This window comes from Lytechinus variegatus, chromosome 6 (assembly GCF_018143015.1).
Source record: "Lytechinus variegatus isolate NC3 chromosome 6, Lvar_3.0, whole genome shotgun sequence".
NCBI lineage: Eukaryota > Metazoa > Echinodermata > Echinoidea > Temnopleuroida > Toxopneustidae > Lytechinus > Lytechinus variegatus.
Window position 1 is genome coordinate 8,062,186 of NC_054745.1, and position 20,360 is coordinate 8,082,545.

Genomic DNA, 20,360 nt, shown 5'->3' on the forward strand with positions numbered 1-20,360 from the left:
ATTTCAAATTATAAGTCTACTAAATATGCATTTCAAATTTGAATATTACACACACACATATAGCACAGGGAAACATAAAACAGCGATTTCCTCGAAATAAAAGTTTGTGAAAATTATCAATAGTATGAAGTTTTTTTACGCAACATAAATTCTTCGATTTAAATGCGTTTATCCATCGAATGTATAGTAAATGTCCTAGTGCCACAAATATTAAAAGAATTTTCAAGAAAGATGGTAGATATCTCATTTTATGTTATCCGAAAGGATACAATGTGCATTTTACCATGTGCGCATTTTGAAAGAAAAATGGAAAATACCGTACATTATGTACATAATTACATGTATAAGTACATACTAAAGCGAGTTTTTATTTACATGTAAAAGTCCATAATAAAGCGAGTTTTTAATTGGATAGCACAATTTGTCAATTCCTTGCATCCCAGCTAAAAGTCTTGCGGAAATACTGAGGAATAGCGTACGGGCGGATGCCAAGTGCACTTTTGCGTGAAAGTGTCATTTTTAGCGTAAAATCTGAAAGACTGTCGAAAATCACGCATTTTAATATTTTGACGGATTATCATCATATTTTTTATCATCTTTGATATGAAATTATCTTTATTCAGAATTTCAAATTATAAGTCTACTAAATATGCATTTCAAATTTGAATATTACACACACACATATGGCACAGGGAAATATAAAACCGCGATTTACTCAAAATAGAGGTTTGTAAAAATTATTAATGGTATAATGTTTGTGTTCCGCAGCTCAATTTCGTCAAGATTTAGTGCTAACCGAATAAATACTTAATAATTGTTGTCATGTCACATATAGTGAAAACAAATACTGAAATAAGATGCAAGATATATATCATTTTATGTTATATATGCGAAATATAACGATGCACATTATTTTATCAGATGCGCATTTCTGATAAAAAAATAAACAGCGCACAATATTACATCGATATTGCACATAATTTATCTTATATCAGTGCGATACTCGTCATGATATTATATAGGATTATGTTTGCTTTTGTAGGGTTCGATCTTCTTGCAATTTCCACGAATGAATTGGTGCTGAACTTAAATCTACCTGTGGCGATATTCAGAAATAGGTCTGATATTTAATTTGCCGTTACCATGGCAGCATTAATTTTACAGGAATATCTATATCCAAAATCATATAAAACATACATGTATGAATAAAGCGATTGAATTAGCATTTTTAAACCACTCTGTCAATCTACATTTTACTTCAGTTATTTGATTATCAAAGTATATTAAAAAAATGGCCGTTGCACGGCAGTACCTATTTTTTGTCTCGTCGGCATTGCAGAGCAGGACTAAAGGAGCCACTTCTCCGGTGGAGGTGACGGTAGTTTTGATTTAACAGCGTCATATCAACCTTGAAATCTTAACCAAAGTTCATTTTTCAAAATTTCATTATAACTTTGAACGTATAGAAAAAAATTAATGACACTTTAATTTTAATGACCTTTTAAAGGTCAAGTCCACCTCAAAAAATTGTTGATTTGAATCAATAGAGAAAAATCAGACAAGCACAATGCTGAAAATTTCATCAAAATCGGATGTAAAATAAGAAAGTTATGACATTTCAAAGTTTCGCTTATTTTTAAGAAAATAGTTATATGAACGAGCCAGATACATCCAAATGAGAGAGTTGATGATGTCACTCACTCACTATTTCTTTTGTTTTCTATTGTTTACATTATACAATATTTCAATTTTTACGACTTTGACGATTATGACCTCCTTGCCTGAACCACAAAATGTTAAGATAATGGAATTCCACAGGTTCAGGGAAGAATGAAACTTCATTTCACATGACAATGACGAGAAAATGAAAATATTTCATAAAATAAAAAACAAAAGAAATAGTGAGTGAGTGATGTCATCAGTTCCCTCTTTTGCATAATGACCGAGATGTGCATATAACTGTTTTGTGAAATAAAGCGAAACTTTAAAATGTCATAACTTTCTTATTTTACATCCGATTTTGATGATTTTTTCAGTTTTATGCTTGTTGAATTTTTCTCTTTATTCAAATCAAGTTTTTGTTGGGGTGGACTTGTCCTTTAAAGTATTTATTCATGTAATTATGTTTATAATTTACAGTATCTTCAATTTTACACTCAAAATGCCCCCCCCCTCCCCGATAAATTTTGCATGTCCCGTTTCGGAAAATATCTCTTCCACCTTACTTAAAAAAATTATTTTGATATTTGTGACATTAGAAACGAACGATATTCAATAGATGAACCAATTTAAATCGAAGAATTTGAGTTGTAAAAAAACTAAGAGCTATTGATAGTGTTCACAAACATTTATTTCGAGTAAATCACGATTTTTTGTGTCATATTGCCATATATTTGTGTGTAATATTCCAAATTGAAATTCATATTTAGTAGACTAATAATTTGAAACTCTGATAAAAACAATTCCATATCAAAGATAATCAAAAATATGATGATAATCAGTCAAAATAGTAAAATGCGTGATTTCGACAGTCTTTCAGATTTTACGCTAAAAATGATACTTTCACGCAAAAAGAGCACTTGGCATCACCCGTACGCTATTCCTCAGTATTTCCGCAAGACTTTTAGCTGGGATGCAAGGAATTGACAAATTGTGCTATCTAATCAAAAACTCGCTTTATTATGGACTTTTACATGTAAATAAAAACTCGCTTTATATTATGTACTTATACATGCAATTATGTACATAATGTACGGTATTTTCCATTTTTCTTTCAAAATGCGCACATGGTAAAATGCACATTGTATCCTTTCGGATAACATAAAATGAGATATTTACCATCTTACTTGAAAATTCTTTTAATATTTGTGGCACTAGGACATTTACTATACATTCGATGGATAAACGCATTTAAATCGAAGAATTTATGTTGCGTAACAAAACTTCAAACTATTGATAGTTTTCACAAACTTTTATTTCGAGGAAATCGCTGTTTTATGTTTCCCTGTGCCATATATGTATGTGTAATATTCAAATTTGAAATGCATATTTAGTAGACTTATAATTTGAAATTCTGAATAAAAATAATTTCATATCAAAGATAATCAAAAATATGATGATAAGCCGTCAAAATATCAAAATGCGTGATTTTTGACAGTCTTTGAGATTTTACGCTAAAAATGACACTTTCACGCAAAATTGCGCTTGGCATCCGGCCGTACGCTATTCCTTGGTATTTTTGCAAGACTATTAGCTGGGATGCCAAGCATTAACAAATTTTGCCGTCGAATCCTTATCTAGAGCACTTTTTGAGGTTTGGCCGGTCTACTATATTAGCCGTAGACTAATAGTAATACTGATATTTTCATTATTTTGCCCAACGAACGTAGAGGGCAGCAACACACAAGCGTGTCAAGGCCCTATATAAACAAGGTTGCGACACCGGAAGTTGCCGTCATTTGCTCATGGAGCTTTTCAATAGTTCCAAACTCACCGAAGTTTGTGTACAAAGTCTATGAGGGAGATTTTTCGACAGCAAATTTCAGGTAATTACAATTGTTATTAAGAAAAACAAAATGATAGTTTTTAACGAGAATTTTATTTGCTTCATTTTGATATGATTGGTTTGCAATAATTTTGAATTTTAACATGCTTTTTTACTAATTTTTAATAGTTCCAAGGCGTAAACATGACAGTAGAGATACGGTATGGGACTGGCAACCGTAGCCGGCAGTGCGGGTGGCTCAGTAGCCCGATATACGCTGTGGTTGTGTTTCCTGACGGGTTGGGTGTCCGGACTCCTGACATCTCCTTTCAATTTTGAAAAGTTTACAAGCAATGTCTTTGATTTTTTTTAGCACAGAATGTAAGAAAATATTATAAAGAACAAATAATGATGATGATAAGCATTATTCAATCTATATTTTTTGCTTATTTTCCTGAGAAGTGAGATAAAATATAAAAAAACAAGTGAGATAAACAACAAGTTCACAGCAAGCCTACAAATACAAGGCTTCATTTTTCAGTGCCCGGACACCAAACCCCTCATTGATGTTCCACAGATCTATAACAAATTTTCCTGAAAATGAATCCCAAATTTTCTGAAATTCATAGACAATTCCTGGAATTTTCCATTTTGATTATTAATGAAAATCTGGCAATAATAATTAATACAGTGAGCCTAAATTTGGTCCAAGAAGTGACCAAATCAAGAAATTAAACATTATTTGTTCATCATGTCCTCTTGAAAAATAGAAAAAAGATTACGAAATGACGAGCGCAGAAAATTTTGAGCTTCGACGACGGAGCCTATGTCTGGATCCGGAGGAAGATCTAATGTTAGATCTAAATCTTTGTAAAATATTACATGAATATTAAGTTGCTACTGTAAATTGTCATTTAATCGTAATCATGGGCGGATCCAGGATTTTCCAAAAGGGGAGGCACATTTTCGTGAGGAAAAAATTGACATGCAGGACTTCACTTTCAAAGGGGGGGGGGATAGGGGCACACTTCTGCATTTCTACATTACAATTTTTAATTTTGCTTCTCAAGGGGCCCCCTCGTAATTTTTGGATTTTCCTGAATTTCCTGGAATTTTTTTCATTCTGGAACCTTTCCTGGAAAAAGTAAAAATTTCTTGAATTTCGGGAAGAGTGGAAGCACCCCATCCACTTGCACCCTCCAACCACTCTTTCTGTCTTGAGTCTATGCAACATTCATGTACAACGCTCACTCAAAAATTCAGATCCATCCAGTTATTTGTTTTCATTCTAGACTTAGAAATCTTTTTTTATTCACAAGAGTGCTAAAAAAAGCATATTTTTGTGAGGCCCTCTGTGACTGATGTAGATCTTCATCTCCACAGACTCTCTTTTTAATCTGTTTTTAATTAGAAAAAAATTATAAATTTCAAGAATTCAATTTAGTTTTGTGCCAAGGCATTTTTTTTATGATGATGAATTCACTGTATAGTCAAAATTGACTGTTCCAAAATATCAAGTATTCATCCAGTCTAGATCAAGAGAAAATTGACACAGGTTACTAACTGCAGACAAGGTTATCACAACCTTGTGATTAAATCTCTTCGCTTAGCATTGCATTTTTCTAAAGTGGTGTTAGACCACATGGATTTTTTTTATATCAGAACCTTGCAGTATTAGACAAGTGCCCCCATCATACCACTAGTTGCATGTCCGGACATGTTGGGTATCTAGACCAAAAATTTCTTTGACTAGGCCAAGTAATTTGAAATGGTTTGGAATTAAAATCAATTCTTTGTAGCTTTTCAAAGAAACTTTAATTAAAGAGAAATTCCAGTAGTTGCAGTTAACACTGATTTCATGAGAAAGTCTATAAAACAAGGCTTAATTGCCAGTATATCATCGAGGATCTAGATCTGGTACAGTTACATTAACTGGACTTTGTGAAATCTTGAAATCTACGCTGAAAAATATTCACACCGAAAATCCCCAACACAGATAAGCGCACGTGGGACAATGTATAATTATTGCTCAGGGCGTCGGGCCCGACGCCCTACCCGAATCCAGTGCTTATTTGCTGATTTCTCAGCAATTACACAATTTCTTCCAGAATCCTTTGGCACATGCGTTTTATTTATACAAACAGACACTTTAGTGGTCATTTCATTGGATTCTGTACGAACTCATTTTGATATCGTTACCAAAACTAGCATTTACCTTTAAAGGCCTAATTTAGCATACATGTTCATGTAGACCTCTACTCTGTTGATATGTATGGTGTGATATAAAGTAATTACAAAAGCTGATGATAATGCATGCTTAGTTGATGCACCAGACTTATCTAAGTTAGATCTAAATGTAGATTTTTTTTCAATTTGATTGTGGACAATAAAATAGGCCCTAATTGCTGCTGATTGATCTGTTTTGGATGAAAGAAACTAGTGGATAAGCCCGTAAGCTGTGTAAGTATGATTGTTTGATTTCCATCATGATAGTAATAAGATGTGATTATATTACATACATGTAGGGCTACATTGTGCAATCAATCTTGTTTCCTTGAAATCTCCTTTAAATCTTGCATCATGTATCATTCCGCCTGTCTTCTGACCGCATTTTGTGCAATGTTGGATGAGTTCGACTCTCATGAAGTTCCAAATTTAAATTCAGAACTTTCATTGGTGGCAACAGCATAAAATGAGGGTCAATCTCTCACTCTACCTCTTGTTTCTTTTATTTCACATACATGTAACAATAATATAGTTGGATGATTTTGATCATGCGTTAATTTCAAAGATAGTTGTAAAGAGGTTGTTTTATTAACCAAATACATTTTAATGCCAATATGAACTTTATATGGCATTGGATGGGTGAGGAAGTGTCATGGCCGCATTAGTCTGCAGGCACAGACCGAATGAAACTTGTTCTAAGTGTGGCTCCACGTAAAGACTAGCACATACAAAACTTGCTGTCTGAGCGAGGGCTTTCAGTACAAGGCATGAGTAGGATGACAAGAACACACTTGTCGAAACGTCAAGATTGGGTGGTCCTTTTCAGGACCAACATTTGCCCAAGAAAGATATATGATGACCGTGAAACCTACTACACTATCTCAGATGTTTTTTGCTACCCTATTCTTCTTCGCCATGGAAACTTCCAGAAGTTACAACATCTGAGATGGTGGAGATGGAAGATTTTTCGTCTAGAAGATGTGCAAAGTATTGGCAGTGCAGAAATGAAAGTAATATTTAAAAAAAAGGAAGCTACATGCAAACCAACTGGATTACTAAACTCATTTGTCCATGTACTGACACCATGAAAGCATTTAGGGTTATCACTGGTCAGTGATGTTCGAATATGCCTCGTGAGAATTGAACTCACCCAGTACACAACAAAGAGTTTATAGCCAAATTGGTACTAGGCTAGACAGGAATAACCATTTCTGACACTTTACTAAGTGAGAGAAGCCAACGCAGTTCAGCAAAACAACCAAATACAGATACTAATGCTTTTTGTCTAGTAATGTACTACATGTAGGCCTACTTGGGTATTTCACTTTCCTTTCGAATAGTTTTACATCACGGTGGCAACTATAACCCTGGCCTGTATCATATATGAAAATAAAATAAAGCATGATGATCTCGAGAGCAGCGAGGTACATGTATGTAAGGCATTGAAGTGGTATAAAATCCAAAGAACACCATGGTATGTTTTTACAGGGCATAAATGAAAGGGTAGAAATATTAAGAACGCTATAAAAAATTCTGTAGCAATAAGAATATAAGGGGAAACTAGCACTAGCCTTATTCTGGTGACAACTGACAAGACCACTTATCCAATCTGAAATTTTATGATATAAGTAACCTAACGTTACCCTCATTTAGTAAACCTTGTAAGTTGTGCTGTGTGGTGATTGAAATGAATAAGTATTTATTTACTTTCTTTTTTATGTTCTTTTGATCTAAACTGGATAAAGCACTTCATTATTTGGTACAGTCCTGGTTGCAAATTCATTTTATGCATTGGCCCCAAAATAAATTGAATTCTTGAAATTAATTTTCTTATTAAAAATAAGGTTAGTGGAATTGAATATCTGCATTCTTCACAGCACTTTTCTCACTTTCCATCAATTAATAGGCAATATACGTTTCATCTTCAAAATTCACAAGTTTGATTCAAATTGTCAAAGTTGATTTTAATATTAAATGAACATAATTCCCAATTAAGGATACCAATGATCTTTCTCATAACATGTTTGCATACATTTTTTGCCTGTACATTTTGTCATGTTTATTTCAACTCACTGCATGTAGATCTAGATCTAATGTTAGATCTATTTGGTATTATTATTAATAGATCTAGTAACATTTTTGCCGTTTTTTTTTTTAATAGGGCCACATTAAAACCACCAATTTGATGATATGGGCCGCCCTGTGGCCTATTTACAGTAGAGGCGCTGGTCAGAAAAATGGGATCGTCCCAGTTTACAGGGACTGTCTCAGTTTATAAGGATTTCTTCACACAAGAAATCTAGGAAAGTTCATTCACCTGTCAAGTGCCGACACCAATCAAGTGTGCTAGTCAATGTAAACATATCAGGTTTCATAACAAGATTATTGGAAGACGGCAAGTCACAATAAATAAACGGTGAACCTGGGGGAATTGAGGTCACTGAATCTATTTTTAGCACTCTCAATTTCCGTAATTGCTGTCTTTGTCCCGTAGGGGGAAGTGAAAAAAAAACGTCCCCATAAACAAGGACAGTCTCAATTTAAAAAGACATGATTTGTGTTGGTTTATGAGGATATCCTTGTTTTCTGGGACAATCCCAATTTTTGGACCAGCGCCTCTACTGATTTAAATATCAGAAATAAAAAAAACTAAAAACAAGCACAAACTAAAGTCAAAGACAAGCACAAAGATATGCTAAAATCATTCATGTTTTTGAGTGCTCTGGTAAAAAAATCAAATTCAGCTAAATTAACAACGGCACAAAATCTACAATAAGAATTTAGGAAATGAAACTAGTATTTATGGCACCACATGACATACCCGTACACCGGGCCCGTACACTGTCACTGCCCGTACATCTCACCTCTCGCTCTCCAAACGACCCGTGGGGGACCAACAGAGCCTTACATCCAGCCCGACAGTTCCGGGGAAAATTAGTGCAGTGTCCCGCTCGCTACAGGAGCAGTGAGCATTTACGGCGTGCGACGAACTCGGTTGCCATTTTTCAAATCAACGATATTTCACGTATCTTGTTATGAGATCGTACAAATTTGATAAATTTAAGTGGTCGCTAATATATTGATATGAACGTGCAGCGTGAAAATGAATTTCTAACGTCAATTTGCGATATAATTATAAAAAATGATTCAAAATTTTGCACGCATTTCCAATGGTAGCAGTCGACAAAAAGGTCCGGTTGGAACTATTCGAGATCCTTCAAATTTGACCTTTGACCCCTGTTGTCGCAACCTTGTTTATATAGGGCCTTGACAAGCGTGTTGCTCTAAGGAAGGTCAACTCCGCTCGAATTTTGTGACCACTCTAAAAAATAAGGGGGACTTTTCGGAAATTTGTCGAGTTGATTTTTTTTCATTTGTTAATTTCAATAATTTTTAATGAACAATTATTAGATCGGTTATTCTGGGTAGAAATATTAAAAATATTAATTTTAATTTTAAAGAAATTATTTAGCTTAAATAATCATGATTTTGACATTTTTTCTCATTTTGGAATATTAAGTCTATGACGAGGATCCCTCTTATCTCTTATTTTCCTCTGCTGAATTTCGCTGCACCACTAATAAATGCATATAGACAGCCACCGTAATAATCGAGGTCATTTTTCCTGGCCTGGGTGCGCCGAGTCTGGGCCGGTCGCGTAGCTAACTAGTGACGTTGATGATGCGCTGGGGCTTCAGTCGACTCGTCATAGATCTTCGAGCAACATAGAAAATGACGTCTAATTTGCCTGGTCTGATTTGAAGTGCAATTGCTTCAGGGCTGATGTTTATCAACGATGATTGTTCAAGGTCAGATTTCAAATTTTAAATTGCATTTGACTTTTAAGTCTATAAATCTCAAAACAAGAAGCTGAATCCCCGAAATCGGGTCTAATTTCAACTTCGAGTCCGAGACTATGGACGGCGAAAAAAAACACCCATGCATCGGATACATTGCATTGGCTGCGCGCTGCGCTCTGCAGCTGAGCTGCACAGCCATGTAGGCGCTGCGTCGCGTCGAAGGTCGATAATCATTGAGCAACCAAACTTACAAAGCCAAATTAAAGCTTGAATAAACGGCCACCTATTCACATTTTCCCTGGTTTTCTTCAATAATTTCTAAGAAAATCAGCCAATTGAGGGAAATTGATTGCAATGTTTACATCGTTTGCAGAGTGCCATCATCGACATTCGTTTTGCGTTAGACTTAACCTAGTTAGAGTTAGACTTAGTTATAGATCTAGGCCTAGACTAGAAATGGGGGCTAGATAGATTAGACCATCTTAATTTCTGATTTTGGGTAGAAAGTAGACTTGATAGACAGCATCCATATCTTAATTTGACCATTGATTCTGTGCAATCAATGTTTAAAGACTTTTACATAATTTGTTTGCCATATTGCAATTGGTAAATTTTCCTGGGCCTGCATGGCCTGGGCTTGGCTGGCAGAACGCGTTTTTTTTTTTGGAGAAATTTCGAAAGTGAAAGAGCAAAGTGACTGAGCTCGTCGTGATTTTATTTTTATGCATTTTCTGACTGAATTTTAAAGATTTCATGCCTAACGCTAAGGCCTAACGGTAACTTGTCAACCATATAATCTTCTAGTTCTAGATCTAGACTTTACCCTGTATGTACGGACTTAAAAATCATAACCTCCTAGCGGCTAGCCCATGCAGGCTGGCCTTAACTGAACCAAACTTAGCTTGCATGGACCAACCCTCAAATGGTCTAGATTTAGGCGTCCTATACTATAAAGACAATGTGGAATTCGTCTGTTTTGAGTTGATTATTATTTTAGTATTTTTTTTATTGTTGCATAGACTATCTCATACCAACAAGTCGTGCTAGATCTATATATATTCTAGATCTACTTAGATATCCAGTGTGGAACAACATCTTCAACAAACAGATCGAGACTGGTCAAAGCATTTGTCTACAGTCTAGTTAGACAAATAAAGTTTTCTAGATCTTTAGACTGGGGTCTATCGATCAACTAGACAGGAATAACCGTCGTTTCTGGGGATTTATTCAACAATTTCTGACATTTTACTATAATCTCCATCGGTGAGTGAGCCAGCGCAGTTCAGCAGAGCAACCAAAATACAGAGACTGAAGCTTTTGGTCTATCGATCAACATGATCAAGATCTAGGTTAGATGTAGACTTCACTTATTACTGATTGGAATGTATTTCTAAATTTATAAGTTTTGGGGAAAATGGTGAAAAGAAATGATAACATACTACTGATAGATACGTGAATTATTTTTTTAATACCCATTGGCATTGCTGCCTGCTCTAATAAATAAATAAATAAATGAGTCACGGCCATATGGACTGCAGATAAATGCTGATCGACGCCTAGCAGAACAAGTACCAGTGCTAGACTAGGGGGTTGCAATCTAAGCAGACGACGGAGCATAATGTATAGCTTAAGCATAGAATGATGATGGGTTCAGCGAAGAGCCCAGAGAAAATAAGGGGGACATATTCAATCCCGAAATGCTTTGCGAGTGGTCACAAAATCGTCTCGGCGCAAATCACCTAATTCAGCCGTCTGGTGAAATCGCTGATAACAACAATCACCGATTTGGTAATTATTTTAGTTTCCTGAAACTTTCATTTGTAAAGTTTTAAATATCAAAGTATGTTTTCATATTTATGTATATCCCTCAACATATTTTTTAATGTTATCTTTGATATCGTTGTAGTCATATTCTTTCATATTCGTTTCTTGATCACTACTAATTTGTTGTTGTATTTGATCGGCATTTGATTTCGTTGTCATGAACAATAAAATATGCGCGCAGCTCAGTTGCATGCGCGTATCGAGTTGACCTTCCTTAGAGCAACACGCTTGTGTGTTGCTGCCCTCTACGTTCGTTGATTTTGCCCTTCCTGGTATGTAGTCGAGTACAAATAGATGAGTTACACTTCTATAAATTCTTGAGAAACACACTGGAATAATTATAATTAGATGATTTTTTAGTGCTAGCATGGTGGTGTGGAGTCTATGGATAGAGGAAGAAGTAAAATTGATAGGCGAGAAAATGGAAGATTAAGAGTATGTCCTAGAGAAATATTTCTTGAAAAATAATGTGTGTAGTTCTGAAAATGACTGTAAAACAGAAAGGGTTAAAGAGTTAAAGAGGCTTGAGTAGTTAGATTATTGGATAAATGAGACGATGCTAGCTTGAGTCGGCGAATGGAGTGCAGAGTAGGAGTACTCATCTATCAACTAATCAAGCCTCTTCAACTCTTCAAACTTTTCTGGTTTACTGCATGTCTTTTTCAGGACTCATTTAAACAAAAAAAAATACTCAACTATCAACTGTCCACTTCCTCCCCTATCAATTTCACTTCTTCCTCTATATACTTTTCGAAAACTCATGGTGTACCGTCAACATTATAATTGTTTGCTTCTTAATGTTATAGGTCCCTTTTCGATCGGGCAAGAAAGTTTATGAACAATATATGCTTTTTCGCGGTAATTATCTAGTTATGAATCTTGTTCAGGATCACAAACATTGCCCAGAATGTAAAATTTTCAAGACAAAGAGCATGGAAGTTCAAAAAAAGAAAAAATATAAGCTCGTGCTTTGCACTCGCACATTTTATAGGGCTTATAAAAGATTATTTCATGTTTTGGTTGTATTATATAAAGCTAAAAAGCGACTGTGAAGACACATGCATATACACAGAAAACATTGTCCCCTCCCCCATTAAAAAGCAAGGACTCTCCCTATAGCTACGCCACTGTTTTTTTTAATCATAGATAATTATATGGTTCAAGTGAAAATGTCAATGAAACTTTTCAAATATCATTTTCTCAGAAAAAAAAATAATAAACGAGACTTTGGTTGTACATTCCGTATCAGAAGACTAAGCATTTCACACCCGCTCTTAAAAAGAAGGGGGAAACAGCCATCACGAGCTATTGAAAAAAAAATTAAAAATTATACATTTACCTACGGGGCAGCTGCTCCTATATGACTTCACAAAAAATAAAAAAAAGTATAATAACCTTAAAAGACAAGTCCACCCCAACAAAAAGTTGCTTTCGGAATAGAAAGTGAAAATGAAACAAACAAAACACTGAGAATTTCATCAAAATCGGATTTAAAATAAGAAATTTATAACATTTTAAAGTTTTGCTTAATTTTTCAAATATTTATATGAACATCCTGGTCGGTATGCAAATGAGGAGACCGATGACATCACCCACTCTCTATTTTTTTGTATTTATTATGTAAAATATGAAATATTTTTATTTTCTCGTCATTGTCATGTGAAACAAAGTTTCATTCCTCCCTGAACATATGTAATTCAATTATTTTAAAATTTTGTGGTTCAAGCAAGGGGGTCCTAATTGTCGAATTCACAAAAATTGAAATATTGTATTATTCAAACAATAAAAAAAAAATAGTGAGTGAGTGACATCATCGACTCTCTCATTTGCATATCACTGAGTCGAGCATAGAACTGTTTTTGAAAAATAAGCGAAACTTTAAAATGTCATGTAACTTTCTTATTTTACATCAGATTTTGATGAAGTTTTCAGCGTTATTCATGTTTGATTTTTGTTCTATTTATTCAAATCAACATTTTTCTGGCATGTCTGGGGTGGACTTGACCTATAACAACAATAGATATTTGATGGATATTCCTCAAACCTTCACCAATTAAGAGTATTTGTATAATTTTGTCTGCTTTTCGTCAGCAGGGTATATAAGCTCATTCGCTTTAACTTAGGGAGATCGAGGTCTGAGTCATATCTGCAGTATTAGACTAAGGAAAAATACGACGTCATACCTAAATTGCCCCCCCCCCCTCCCCATGTTACCATCCTGGTTCCTTCCTACCAGCGGCGTGAAAGCCAATTGGCAAGAGCCAAAAATTTTCAGTCCTGGTCATCGCGATGTGAACAGGCGCAATGCTAATGAGGCGACTATAAACATTGGCGGCGGAAGCCAAAAAATTAGGGGGTGGTCCACCTAGAATTTTGTGATGAACACAGGTAAAAAAGAAGGTCAACAAAAAATTTAGGGGGTCCGTCCCCCACCTCAAATTTAGGGGGACCTGTACTCCCCCCCCCCCCTCTTCCTCCGCCTATGGGCGACTATTTTGAGAAGGCCAGATATTGCGTATCGGGCAGAATTTATCTTTAAAATAGTTGCGAGCGAGCAATTATTTTGACCTATTTAATATAAAAATAAAATTTTGTGATTGATTTTGACATGATATCCAGAGAATATATTTCACACTTCTCTCTTTAGATTCCTTTTTGTGGTCTGTATACGCCACTCTGAACAGGATTCTTTGTGGCAGTAGCGTGAAGAGTAAAAAAAAAGAAAAAAAAGAGAGGTTTAGTATAGCGCATAATTATGTGCCAATAAGCTGCTTTATGTAAGTCGCGAGCGAGAAAAAAAAACACACTTTTTCATAAGATCTAACTCTGAGCTATTTTTTGACATTATATTCAGTAAAAAAAATCGGATCCTACAATTTTCCTTTGCTCTTCTTTCCTCCTCTTTTGTTCTTGTTTGTAAAACTTTTTGGGGCCATGGCCCAACCCTTCCATACGCAGTGCTGTGCGGTTTTGGTCCGGGGTGGAGCCCCCTGAACTTTTTGATATCAAAGCCATTTAAACCTCACAGATTGCCGCTATTTTGATCAAATCGCGGGTATATACAGAATATAGCTTTTACACAACACTTTTATTCAACCCAGTTGCGTAATGAACCAAATATTTTGAGGGGGCAAAACATACTGCAATGAGGGAAAAAATTTGTAAATAGTTGCCAGCGTGCAAAGCGAGCTGGAAAAAAAATGCCTATTGAAATTAAATTATGATTATGTGATATTTTCTCATTATATCCAGCAAAAAACACATTTCATTGTTTGTTTTCATTTCATTATGCGTTGTCTCCATAATTTCTTTTATTTCCTCCCCCGCCGGTATGCCAGTGATTAAACGTGATTGAACGGGGGCGTAGAGCCATTTGAAGGTTATAAATGAAGAATCCCTACTGCATGGGGTCTGGGACAAAGCCCTGGCTTATAACACAATGTTGTGCAGTCCGTCTTTCTTTCCGCTCTTTATTTTTTTAATCATCGGCAGCCCGGTCGTGTTATTATTTTTGTTTTCTTGTCCCTTTTCTTTGTTTTCCAATTTAGTTTTTTGACTAATTCCATTCTACCCTCTTTTCCCGCTATTGTTTGCCAATTTGACATCTTTTGATTTATTTCCCACCGTGCATTGCATTGCATCTAGGCCTATTTCCGAATTTGTTTTTTCTCAAATGTTCTTATTTTGTACATTTTACCGCTTTCCTTCCTTTCCCATTATTTTTCCCCTCCTTTCCTTTTCCCCTTTCTTCCCCTTGAAATCCGCCGGGGGGGAGGGCAGCTTGCCCCCCTCCCGCCTGTTAGGCCACTGCTTCCTACACAAAACGACAAGAACTTAACATTTTTTCCGAGCCCCCCCCCCCCCCCCCCCCCCCCCCCCCCGTCTAGGGTAGTGGTCTAGGGACGTCTCGAATGCACGTGGATGTCACAGGTAGCTGCTTAATAATTTCCAGACTGTCTTAGTTTCTTAAAGATAAATTTGGAGAAAAGATAGGATAAATATGGAAAAAATGAAAATTTAACTTTTATAAATGTACATGATTATTAAAAAAAATAAAATTTTGTTGAGGTTATAAGTGAATATTTGGGATAGTTGGCAACGTTTGGCAATTATAAACAATACAATCATTTTTGTATTATTGGAAAGACCCAATAGAGACTATCTTCCTCATTGAGTCGCAAGGAGCAATGGTACGATGTAGAAATTGACCAATCATAGCCGGTGAATGTGTACGTCGGCTGCTGCTGCCAAATTGAGACGTTCTACCGGTGCTTTGTCTGCAAAAACATCTGTAAAATCGTTAATATTCGAGACAATAAGAGTGGTAAGTATGCATATTTCTATCATTGTCTTATTATGTGATTTATTTTTGTATTTATAATATGAAATGTATGTGAATGTATCCAAATGAGGACTGGAAAGGTGAAATTGGCTGGGCAGATTTTTGTGGTGTGAACTGTGATGCGGATTGTATTAGTAGAGACGGCTTCGCATGATGAGGCGCAGCCGCTGCTAGCGGCTGGCACGAGCTCTGTTCCGTTATTTGGCAACAGTGACACGCCGCGTTTGCACGCATAGTACTGCATAATCGTCTTGACATGTAATAGCCACTAGACCAAAAGCTTCTCTTCTTCTTCTTCTTCCAGGCTGGTACAGTCCGCCACTGGCGTATTATCGTACCTTGTGCTTGTCAAGTGTTGAGTGTACAGTGCAAGTAAAAATTTCTACAATGGACTCTATGACTATGTGCAGCTAAAAAGCAGACTGAAGCTTAACGAAGCTTGACCTTGTTGACACACTGCACCTCCAGCTTGAAAGGCTCCAAACCAATGAAGTGCAGTTGACAGCTACGGTGGTAATGAATTCCACAGCCTGATAGCTGGGTCCCAAACTACCGCAGCATACTCCAAGACAGGGAGTATCAGAGTCTTGTAAAGTAACACCTTTGTCATTGTTTGTCTTTGGTGGACAGGCCCTCATGTTCCTCTGCAGAAAGCCCCGTACAGAGTTAGCCTTCTTGGTGATTGCATCCACATGATGATTCCATTTCAAGTTGCTCTGCAGATTAACTCCCAAATACTTGGTGGAGTCCGTTACCTGTAAGCGCTCCCCATGAATGTCATAAGGAAAGGACACTATGGATGTTTGTCTCTTATTTGAGACATGCATTACCTGACATTTTTGTGGATGGAATTGCATTAATGAGTCGGTTGCCCATTCCTGGAGTGCATCCAAGTCTTGCTGCAAGCATCTTGCGTCATCTGGGGACATTACCTTCCTGTACAAGATACAGTCGTCTGCGAACAATCTCACTGTTGTGCCTGGAGAAACATTGCTGTACATTGCTGTACCGGTAGTTGTACTTTTAGTTTCTTAGACAGGAATAACCATCGTTTCTGGGGATTTATTCAACAATTTCTGACATTTTACTGTAGGCCTAACTAAACTAATCCCCATTCTCCGATGATAGAGTGTTCGTGTGAGCTTGCAATGTGTTATCACGTCCTCCCTTTTGTCAATCAACTGTCCACACTTTGATGTACTTTTACACATCAAAATTATACTGTAAGGATTTATAAACTACAAACTTTCAATATTTAATATTCAATGATTGAAATACTTTCAACGATATTGATGAAAAGGTATAAAAATGGTCTTTAACGATGTTTACTTGTCTTGCACACAGGAAAAACGATCAAAATTAATGGCAGCCAAAATATGAAATATTTACAAATGAACGGAGAGGGCGTCAACGATTTACGAATGTGATATCGATATTGCTTTCGATATTAATTATTATACGATCTGCTTCACATGCAAGCTAAGCTACGATCACAGGTAGCAGACGACATACGATATATCGAGACATTAAAAATGGCGTCATTCAAGATGGCAACTTGCAAGAAAAACCGTCAGCTCAGGTGAAAATGTCTGAGATGAAAGATTTCTCGATCCTCCAGAGGATTTTAATCAATAACTCTGGTCCAAGGTATGCAATTACTTACATTTCCCTGATATAAATGGAAACCTAGACCTAAAAAGCTTCATTCTCTGTATTTTGGTTGTTCCGCTGAACTATGTTGGCTCCACTCACCAATACATAGACTGAAGAGCTTGGAGGCCCATACGTACAGCCAACGTATAAGTGAACTAACGTTTTATAGGTCGCGATTTAAAACTGTTTTTTAAGCGAAATTTACAGTTTCATGGTTTCCATTATCAGGGAAATATAAGTAATTGCGTACCTTGGACTGGAGACCGGAGTTATTGATAAAAATCCTCTGGATGATCGAGAAATCTTTCATCTAACTAAGAGTAGATGATTTTTCTCCCCAGAAGCCTCCAGGCCAAGTCCACCCCAGAATTGCAGAAAAATGCTTATTTGAATAAAGTCAAACTAAGAGAAAAAAATCAAACAAGCAAGCACAGGGGACTGTTATTTTAACTTAACTGTTGGTGTTGCAGAAAGTGTTTCGTTTAAAATGCAAGTCAAAATATCAAGCGCAAGTCCCAAATACGGGTGCCTCATTGGCTGAAAATCAACGCAACTCTTTCTGCAATGGGCTCCAGGCCAGATCTATAACACCCAAGAGTTCATGCCGCTGCGCACAGAAAAATCAAGCCATAGAAATCGTACGTTGTGGACACCAGAAGTGAGATCCCAGCACGCGCTACCCACTAGTTAGAAATCCACTGCTACAGTAAATGCGGTTCATGGTGCGAGGTTAGTACTAAGTATACTAACCTCGCAATATGTGTGAGTACATTAGATTAGGCCTAGATAGACCTATGCATGGTACATGCACAATTCAGTGACATGAGAGGGTCAATGATGTCCCACACAACTTTTTTTTTTTTTATTGTTTGAATCAGAGGCAGATCCAGGAATCAGGATTTTCCAAAGGGGCAAATTTTCCCAAAAGACCAAGAAAAATTTGTCAAGCAAAAAAAAAGTTTTTCAACCCCAAAGTAAGGACATTTCATCCATTGGATGAAAAAATTTGAAAACCAAAAGAAAAAATGAATTGTGCCTCTCAGGGGGGGGGGGCATACTGACCAGGATGTGCCTTTAACTGTTTTGTGAAATAAATTACCGGTAAGCGAATCTTTAAATGTCATAACTTTCTTATTTTACATCCAATTTCGATGAAATTTTCAATGTATAATGCTTTTTAATATTGGATTTTTTCCCTTTTATTCAAGCCAACTTTTTGTTATGGTGGACTTGTCCTTTGAATAACTCCCCAGAAACAATGGTTAGTCTATTCCTGTCTACACATAGTATCATAGATCTAACGTTAGACCTTCAAGTCTCGATCTAGATCCACTCCATTTTGGCGTGACTGACCGTGCATTTGCGTATGTGCGCGCAGCTATCATCAATTTGGTAAATTGCCAACTCGTCCACTCACCACATGGTCTACCTGGTGTAGACCAAACAAAACTGGTGTTGTTTAACACTTCTCTGGTGTAGACATATACATGTAACATGTAAATTCCGGCTTGGTGTTAAATTAACACCAGAGTTTTCCAGTGTGTGTATATAATAGGTGACATGATACAGAGGGTAAATTGCCAATTCGTCGACTCACAACATGGTCTACCTTCATAGTCTAATGTCATTCCGTCCATCAACATTTCGTCTATCAACCTGTTGGTTCGATCACCACTTCGTCAAATCATCATTTCATCTATTACCATTTCGTTTAATAACTAAGTTGTCTAACAGCCATTTTTTTCATTCATTTTGCACAATAAACATTTTAGTTTAATTAGACCAAATGGTATATGGACTAAATGGCTATTGGACCAACTGGTTATTAGACAAAATGGCATTAGGCTAAATGAAAGTAGACCATGTGGTGAGTGGACGACCTGATGATAGAGCAAATGATAGTAGACGAGTTGGCAATTGGACGAAATGGCATTGGACGAATTAGAAATAAACCGTCAATTTTATACTTTGTTACATTATGTGTTCTGAATTGATGTGATTTGCGATTTTTTCAAAATTTGTACGGCATCGAACAAATTTTTTTGACTGAAAATCCCTTCATATCTCAGAAAATAAAATAAGTTGCTGTCTACGTTAGAAATTTAAAATCTTGATGTATAGAGACTGGAGTAGAATTTGTACTTTTCCTGCAAAAATCCGTAAAAAATTGATTTTTTGACCAAAATTGACCGATACAACAATTTGGATGAATGCCACTGAAATGTAGTGTCGGGCACTACTACTACTCTTCATCATGTAGGTCTGAGTCATGTCGGATTTTTTTGTTTGTTCCAGAATCCGCCGATGTTGCGCCGGTCAGAATCCGGTATCCTGTTTAAAATGAATTCATGAACAGGGAAGTACAAAGAAGTCACAGATTATACAATATTGATTTTTATTTTTAAACAAATTTTATTTAAAAATAAAAAAAAAATGATGAGAAGACGGGAAAAAACTTGCAGATGTTTACGTGGCCATGTTGTTTTCTTTGTTAGTAGCTAAGCTACGAGACGCATATAGAGTCTGCTGCCCTCTATATACATGCATCCCGTAGCTTAGCTACAAACAAAGAGAAATAAAATGACCACGTACATGTAAACATCAGCTCTTAAAGTTTTTTTCCTGTCTTCTCATCATATTTTGGGGGGTAAATGGTAATCATCTGAAATCTAACAAAGAAGAACTGGGTTATAATTGGTAAAACTGAATAAAATGATACTCGATAATTATGTTCAGATATTCAGAATAGGAAGAGGAAAACAAGTTTGTTATGTATTACATTGTTTTATCATGATATTGGAACAAAAAAAACAAAACCGGAACATGCACACATCGGACATATTCCCTCCAGTCTACCCAGGATTCTGGTGTAACAATGTACATATAACATCAGTTAGATGAAAATAGAATTAATTTATTGTCATAGTTGATAATAGCCGATCATAAGTAGTACTTGTACTTGTCTGGGTGGAAATTTTAACTAAATATAACATTCATCCATAGTGAGTAAATAGGAATAATTGATAAGTGG